A 9,037-nucleotide genomic window follows, 5' to 3' on the forward strand; every position below is an offset into this window, starting at 1 on the left:
GACAACTTAGAGCATCTCTAGTGGAACGTGTAAATTTGGACGTGTATATCTCCATATACACATCCATATACACGTTGCTAAATTTTACACCTCTCAGTTTTTCAGTGGAACGTGTATCAGGACGTGTAAATCAGGACGTGTATATTCCAACGGCTATATTTTCAAACGGCTATATTCCAACGGCTATATTTCCAACGGCTATATTTTTAATGTAATGCAGTGCTATCAATAAAGTATTTTTACTTCAAATAGTTCTTACAACTAGCAGACAACATCAAATAGTTCTTACAACAACTAGCAGACAACATCAAATAGTTCTTACAACAAGTAGAAGTAATCATCAAATAGTTCATACAATAACTAGCTCACTACTCTAGGCGGCGAGCAAGGATCTCATTCTGCTTAGCTTGGTCTTGCTTGATGCTGAGTTGATGGTCTTGCTTCATGCTGAGTTGATGGGGTTGCTTGCTCTCCAATTGGACTTTCAGGTTGTGTTTGTGAGTAACCAAAACCAATTGTGTCCAAGAAACTTTGGTCACCATCCATCTGCAAACAATGAACACACATGCAATCTCTATATATGAGACCACAACACCTCCCTAATTCTGTAGCAATTTCTACATACAAAAACACTCTATACTAGCAATTTCTAGTTTTCTACATACATCAAACACACAGGCAATCTCTATACTACCAATTTCTACACAGCAAACACACAGGCAATCGTACACAGCAAACTTCCTTTCCCGGCCGCCCTGCACGCCGCCCAGCACGCCGCCCCGCACGAGCCCGCACAGCCCCTCCTCCCCAGGCCGCCCTGCACGCCGCCCAGCACGCCGCCCCGCCTCGAGCCCCTCCTCCCCAGGCCGCCGCGCCCATCTCCCTCCTCCCCTATCCCCGCGCCATCTCCTCTCTGTCCCGCACCAGGCCGCCGCCCCCATCGCCCTCCTCCATCGCGCCCCAGGAAGCCGCCCTCCAGGCCGCCGCCGCACAGCCCCGCGGTCGGAGCTCACCCAACCTCCCCAGGCCGGCGGCCGCAGCCCATCTCTACCCGCCCTTCCCTCTCCATGGCTAGCGCCGCCGCCGCCAGATCTGGCGAGCAGTGCGGCGGCCGCCCGACGACCGGCGCCTCTTCTCTACATGTGGGAATGGAAAATAGGAGGGTGGGAGTGAGCTTACCGGAGGGGATTCGCCGCCGGCGAGCTTGGGGCGCCTTCTTCCGCTCGGCTCCGGACGAGGGCGGGAGAGAGCAGCCTCTGTTTCTTCGTCTCCACGAGCGTGGCTCGGTCGTGTTTATTCCCACGACGCGTAGCCTCGTGGATGGACGTGGATAATTTGCACGCCCCTATACACGTTCCGCTGGAGACCTTTTTTTCCCCTCCATCGTGTATATTTGACATACACGTCCGTTTAGAGGAGCCACTAGGGATGCTCTTACACCTGGAAATTACTCGTGTCGCTCCATGCCGTTGCTGCGCTGAGTCACGCGGAGGTCACGTCGCTATCACCTGCACTTCATCGGGCCTTGTCATGTTGGAGAGGCGAGCTGCAGTTGGAGGAGGCGTTGCATGCATGTAGTCTATGACATGAAGTCTGGGGTTGTCGCATGGATGTGCATCCCACTAAATAACTGCTACATGTACCCAATAGTTGCCTTCAAATTACAGAAGAATATTGCATTCATGTCACGTACGTACATAAAAAGGCTCACAACAAAACTACTCATATGTGCATGATTTATGTACTTAACAAACCATTTATAGCATTGCAACAAAAGGGCACCCTAAGGTTTATCCAAGTCATCCCAAATATTGCAACAAAATTGTTAAAAAGACATACTATCTTAGCAAATTGTCATAACTAATTTTAAATAAATGTAAAGCTACAAAAAATGGTCAAACAATAAAAAAATTCTAAAAATGATTTACAACAAAAACCAACAACGAATATAACACACATTATGAGCAATTGTAACAAATAATTTTATTGCTCACAACAATGGTCAACAACGATTTAACAAAATACAAGAATTCCATCACTAAATTTTCCAATAAAAAATATCTCTCCAACAAATCACCTATATATTTACAACAATAATAAACAACAAAACCAACAAGTTATTTTGGTGTTTTCAACAATAGTCAAGAATGATTTTAAAGAAAAACAAGAATTCAAACACTAAAAATTTCCTAGCCAAAATATCTTTACAATTAACCAATATCTTTACAGCAATAAGTAACAACAAAACCAACAAAAAAATGGGTGCTTGCAATAGTTGTCATCAACGACTATAACAAATAACAAGAATTCAACCTCTAAAAACTACCAAGCCAAAAATGTGTTTACAATAAATCACCAATAAATATACAACAATAATTAACACCAAAATCAACAAAAACAAATTGGGTTACAACAGTAACATGCAACGATTTTCGTGAATAATAATAATCCCAACACAAAAAAATCCCATGCCAAAAATATATTTACAACAAACGCCAATATATTTACATCAATAATTAACAACAAAAACAACATAAATATTTGGGTGTTTACAACAATAGTCAACTATATTAAATATTTCTCGTGCTAAAATAAGTCACAACAAATCAGATAGTGATTTACAACAATATTCCATAACTACCTTAACTAACTCAATTAGCTAATCCAACATTAGCGAAAATTCCCTTCCGATGTCATTTTGCAAATAGATTCATAAGTTGTTTAAAAAAATCGTGGAAAAAAATGTCATCCATCGCAACCATGTACGTACTCACCGGTTCTACATGACGACCACAAATTCAACTCGTCGGAGGGCCGGTGACACTAGATCCGGCGACCTTGGGCCCATTACTGTTGGTCGCTCGTGTGTTTGCAGTGCAAGATAGTCGATGCACCCGTTTGTGAAAAATAATATACTTATATAACATCTATAAACTAATTAAATTTTTAACACTAAAATTCAAATTAATCCTTAACATTTTGTAGCACCGCAATAAAAAAAATTGTCGATAACTAGCTAGTGTCATAATAAAATACCTAAAAAATATACTAACTTAGAGCATCTCCAGCCGCGTCCCCCAAAGGGATTTAGACGCGCCAGAAAAAACGTTCCCAGCCGCGTGCCTCAAAGCCTTTTTTTGTCCGGTGTGGTCCAATACGGTGTCCGGCGCCCCGAGCCCGTCCCCGCTACAGGGGACGCTCCGGGTACGCCGGACACAACGAAAAGCGAGGCGAGGAGACGCGGACCCGATGCATCAACGACACATTCAAGTTTAACCTAACCGTCGCCTACCTCGCGACGGAAGTTGTCGAGGGTGCTCCTCGGCAATGCCCTCCGATAGGGGCTTAGGGTTGATGGAATCCTGCAAGGTGACACGAGACATCGGTTCACAGACAAGCGGGGAGAGCGATTACCCAGGTTCGGGGCCCTCGATGAGGTAAAACCCTTACGTCCTGCTGTCTGTTCTTGATTATGATGATAATGGGTTACAATGGGGTGCCGAATAGTTCGGCTGTGATCTCGTCGAGATGGATAAGTACTAGGGTAACCTAGCTCTAAGCTTCTGTTGGCTAAAATCGCTGAGATTGGTTGTGTTCCTCGACAGCCCCTCTCCTGGCCTTTATATAGGAGGCCAGGTCTCAAGAGGTCTAATCGAGTACGACTAGGTTTACAGTAGATCTATCTCTAAACTTTCCTTGTTCGGCTCCTTCCGTGTCTTGTACTTCAACGAATCTTCTGTTGCACCGTCCTAGTGGCCCACCTTGCCATTGGGCACCTTCATGGGCCTCCAGCTGGACCGTATAGGGTAGAGCAACGTCGGTTACCCGAAGGGTAGTGCCCACGTCAGTAGCCCCCGAGTGTCTAGCCGAACATAGTTCGGGTAGAGACTGAAGCATGTCTTCTTCCGATGTCCTTCTCCTCAATCGTTCTTGTTTTCCTTCTGTTTGCATCATCTTCTTCTATCGGGTGCGCGTCAGCGCTCCCGATGGGAGTAGTCCCCGAGTCTAGGTACGGATGCTTGGAATCCGTGCGTAGACTCAAGTTGTACCATTCGAACATTTTTCTGTGCCGAAGTTTCTTCGTAAGTCTTCGTAGTTCATCCGATACATTTTCCTCATGCAAGGGATAATGAATAACATGCCCAACTTTTGCTGGTTAACTGTCGATGGCAAAACAATGTTACCCTACACAGAATCAAGTCCCCGGGCATGATCCTGGAGTGCAAAAAAGTTCTGTCGGGTGCGCGTCAGTACTCCCGATGGGAGTAGCCCCCGAGTCTAGGTACGGATGTTTGTAATCCGTGCGTAGACTCAGGCCAAGCAACCACCTTTCTTTTCATTTTTTCTTCTTCTTCGAGTCCTTGATTTATCGGGTGCGCGTCAGCGCTCCCGATGGGAGTAGCCCCCGAGTCTAAGTGCAGATGCTTCACAATCTGTGCTTAGACTCAAGTTGTCCATCCGATAACTTTTCATTTTTTCTTCGAGTGCTTGCAACAATCTCTATGACATCACTGTTGATGTGCGGCTGTTGTGGTTTGATTGACAAGACTTGACCTGACGGGCCCACCCTAGTTCTGCGCGGGCAGTTTTTAGGATTTGACCAGTGCACGCGCGGCGACCGAGGCGTCCCCTCGATTTTCGCACAACGTGGGAATAATGGGCCGCCGGTTCCGTTCTCCTTTCAAGCGCCACGTGTACAATCAGATCCGCTCCACCTCCCACGACGCCTGTGGAGTTATGGCCACGATCTCGCCTCAATTTTTATGACATAAATAGGGGGCCTTCCTGTTTTTACTTTTTTACGCCTCCCACTGCTCATCTTCTTCGCCCGTCCTTTCCTGCTTCCTTTGTTCTCCCCTCAAAAGCTTCAGACGCCATGGGCAAAAAGAAGGGTGCTAGCACTTCGGACGCGGCCAAGGTTAGCCGCGACTGGAGTGCCTTTGCCATTTCCAACCGCGACATCAACAAGCTGCGCGCCCTCGGCTTTATCTCCGCATCTGAAGATGATATTCGTCTTCCAGGTGCGGTTTCTCGCCCAAAGCCCCCGAAGGGTTTCACTGTCATGTTCATCGCCTTTTTGTTCCGTGGTCTTTCTCTTTCGGCCCACGAGTTCCTTCGCTCTCTTCTTTTCTTTTACGGGATCCAGCTCTGGCAGCTGACCCCAAACTCCATCCTCCATCTTTCTATCTTCATCACTGTTTGCGAGGCCTTCCTCGGCATTGACCCTCACTGGGGTCTTTGGAGGAAGATCTTCTACGTGAAACGCCACAATGATAGCATTGGCCCCCCCGTCGTCGGTGGCGTTGGCTTTGTTGTTAGGAAGGAGGTCGAATACTTTGACTATCCAATGAAGGAGTCCGTCCAGGGCTAGCGCAACAAGTGGTTTTACTTGTGTGATCCCATAGTGCCCGGGCGGCGCTCGAATCTCCCTCACTTTGATGACGTCTTGGTGGCTCACCAGAAAAAGTCCTGGCGAAACGCCCTTTCTCCCGAAGAGAGGGCGACAGCCGACAGACTGTTTGAGCGGGGCGTCGTCTTGAAGAACACGGGAGGCTTGACGATGTGCGGCACTGAAGTAGTTTCAGTGTTCCTACAACGTGGAGTGCAGCCGTTAATGTCTCGACCCCACCAGTTATGGCTTTACACCGACAAGACCGACAAGTCGAGGATCAGCTCTGCCGACCTGTCGGCAGATGAGCTTCGGGACGAGGTTCGTCGCTTGACGTGCCTTAGTATGAAGGATAACATTGTCTTGACATCGGCTCATCCTCCTTACGATTTTGACCATCTCCCGACTGAGGTAATCTCTGCCGCTCTTTGCTTGCTTTCATTTCTTCTTTCTTCATTGTATTTTACAAACTTCAATTTCTCTTCTTGACAGGCCTCTGATACGTCCCAAACGTATCTATAATTTCTTATGTTCCATGCTACTTTTATGATGATACTCACATGTTTTATACACACTTTATGTCATTATTATGCATTTTCCGGCACTAACCTATTGACGAGATGCCGAAGAGCGATTCTTTGTTTTCTGCTGTTTTTGGTTTCAGAAATCCTAGTAAGGAAATATTCTCGGAATTGGACGAAATCAACGCCCAGGGTCTTATTTTTCCACGAAGCTTCCAGAAGTCCGAAGAGGAAACGAAGTGGGGCCACGAGGTGGCCACACACTAGGGCGGCGTGGCCCAAGCCCTGGCCGCGCCGGCCTGTTGTGTGGGCCCCTCGTGACGCCCCCTGACCTACCCTTCCGCCTACATATAGTCTTCGTCGCGAAACCCCCAGTATCGAGAGCCACGATACGGAAAACCTTCCAGAGACGCAGCCGCCGCCAATCCCATCTCGGGGGATTCAGGAGATCGCCTCCGGCACCCTGCTGGAGAGGGGAATCATCTCCCGAAGGTCTCTTCATCGCCATGATCGCCTCCGGATCGATGTGTGAGTAGTCCACCCCTGGACTATGGGTCCATAGCAGTAGCTAGATGGTTGTCTTCTCCTCATTGTGCTATCATGTTAGATCTTGTGAGCTGCCTATCATGATCAAGATCATCTATTTGTAATGCTACATGTTGTGTTTGTTGGGATCCGATGAATATTGAATACTATGTCAAGTTGATTATCAATCTATCATATATGTTGTTTATGTTCTTGCATGCTCTCCGTTGCTAGTAGAGGCTCTGGCCAAGTTGATACTTGTGACTCCAAGAGGGAGTATTTATGCTTGATAGTGGGTTCATGCCTCCATTAAATCTGGGACAAAGGATGAAAAGTTCTAAGGTTGTGGATGTGATGTTGCCACTAGGGATAAAACATCGATGCTTTGTCTAAGGATATTTGTGTTGATTACATTACGCACCATACTTAATGCAATTGTCTGTTGCTTGCAACTTAATACCGGAAGGGGTTCGGATGATAACCTGAAAGTGGACTTTTTAGGCATAGATGCATGCTGGATAGCGGTCTATGTACTTTGTCGTAATGCCCTGATTAAATCTCATAGTATTCATCATGATATATGTATGTGCATTGTTATGCCTTCTTTATTTGTCAATTGCCCAACTGTAATTCGTTCACCCAACATCTGTTTATCTTATGGGAGAGACACCACTAGTGAACTGTGGACCCCGGTCCTATTCTTTACATCTGAAATACAATCTACTGCAATTGTTCTTTACTGTTCTTCGCAAACAATCATCATCTTCCACACAATACATTTAATCCTTTGTTTTCAGCAAGCCGGTGAGATTGACAACCTCACTGTTACGTTGGGGCAAAGTACTGTGATTGTGTTGTGCAGGTTCCACGTTGGCGCCGGAATCCCTGGTGTTGCGCCGCACTACACTCCACCACCAACAACCTTTAACGTGCTTCTTGGCTCCTACTGGTTCGATAAACCTTGGTTTCTTTCTGAGGGAAAACTTACTGCTGTGCACATCACACCTTCCTCTTGGGGTTCCCAACGGACGTGTGTCTCACGCGCATCAAGACTGTTTTCTGGCGCCGTTGCCGGGGAGATCAAGACACGCTGCAAGGGGAGTCTCCACTTCCAATCTCTTTACTTTGTTTTTGTCTTGCTTTACTTTATTTACTACTTTGTTTGCTGCACTAAAACAAAACACAAAAAAATTAGTTGCTAGCTTTACTTTATTTACTGTCTTGTTCTCCATATCAAAAACACAAAAAATTAGTTACTCGCATTTACTTTATCTAGTTTGCTTTATTTACTATTGTTAAAATGAATACTCCTGAAAACACTAAGTTGTGTGACTTCACAAACACTAATAATAATGATTTCCTATGCACACCTATTGCTCCACCTGCTACTACAGCAGAATTCTTTGAAATTAAACCTGCTTTACTGAATCTTGTCATGAGAGAGCAATTTTCTGGTGTTAGTTCTGATGATGCTGCTGCCCATCTTAATAATTTTGTTGAACTTTGTGAAATGAAAAAGTATAAGGATGTAGATGGTGATATTATAAAATTGAAATTGTTTCCTTTCTCCTTAAGAGGAAGAGCTAAAGATTGGTTGCTATCTTTGCCTAAGAATAGTATTGATTCATGGACTAAATGTAAAGATGCTTTTATTGGTAGATATTATCCTCCCGCTAAAATTATATCTTTAAGAAGTAGCATAATGAATTTTAAGCAATTGGATAATGAACATGTTGCTCAAGCATGGGAGAGAATGAAATCTTTGGTAAAGAATTGCCCAACCCATGGACTAACTACTTGGATGATCATCCAAACCTTCTATGCAGGATTGAATTTTTCTTCGCGGAACCTATTGGATTCAAATGCTGGAGGAACTTTTATGTCCATCACTTTGGGGGCGGCTACAAAGCTTCTTGATGATATGATGATAAATTACTCTGAATGGCACACAGAAAGGGCTCCACAAGGTAAGAAGGTAAATTCTATTGAAGAAACCTCCTCCTTGGGTGATAAGATTGATATGATGATAAATTACTCTGAATGGCACACGGAAAGGGCTCCACAAGGTAAGAAGGTAAATTCTGTTGAAGAAACCTCCTCCTTGAGTGATAAGAAAATAAAAAACTTGCTAAAGAGAATAATGTAGCTAAAGTTTGGACTATCACCACCACTAGTAATGATAATGCTTCACATGTTGCTACACCTCCTACTATCAATGGTAAAATAATAGGTGTTGGCAATGTTTCTACTACTAGTGCAAAGCGTGCAAAATTACCTGAAACTGCTAAAACTGCTGAAACTGCTTGTGATAAAACTGCTGAATTTTTTTCCAACATTGGGGACAATGATTCCATTGTTGTAGGTCATAATGATTTAGACTTTGATGATTGTCACATCTCTGAAGTTATAAAGTTCTTGCAAAAACTTGCTAAAAGTCCCAATGCTAGTGCTATAAATTTGGCCTTTACAAAACATATTACAAATGCTCTCATAAAAGCTAGAGAAGAGAAACGAAAACTTGAAACTTCTATTCCTAGGAAGTTAGAAGATGGTTGGGAGCCCATCATTAAGATGAGGGTCAATGATTTTGATTGTAATGCTT

At 44.8% G+C, this 9,037-nt stretch overlaps 1 long non-coding RNA gene across 1 annotated transcript; it reads right to left on the reverse strand.

Moving 5' to 3' along the window:
- Window positions 1–234: 234 nt before the first annotated feature.
- On the reverse strand, window positions 235–1,345 carry LOC127315918 (uncharacterized). Its single transcript, XR_007860181.2, has 2 exons — window positions 1,180–1,345; window positions 235–546 (listed from the first exon to the last, which is right to left on the reverse strand). It is a non-coding gene; the product is annotated as an uncharacterized lncRNA (long non-coding RNA).
- Window positions 1,346–9,037: the final 7,692 nt, after the last annotated feature.

The sequence above is a fragment of the Lolium perenne genome, chromosome 1, assembly GCF_019359855.2.
Source record: "Lolium perenne isolate Kyuss_39 chromosome 1, Kyuss_2.0, whole genome shotgun sequence".
NCBI classification, from domain to species: Eukaryota; Viridiplantae; Streptophyta; class Magnoliopsida; order Poales; family Poaceae; genus Lolium; species Lolium perenne.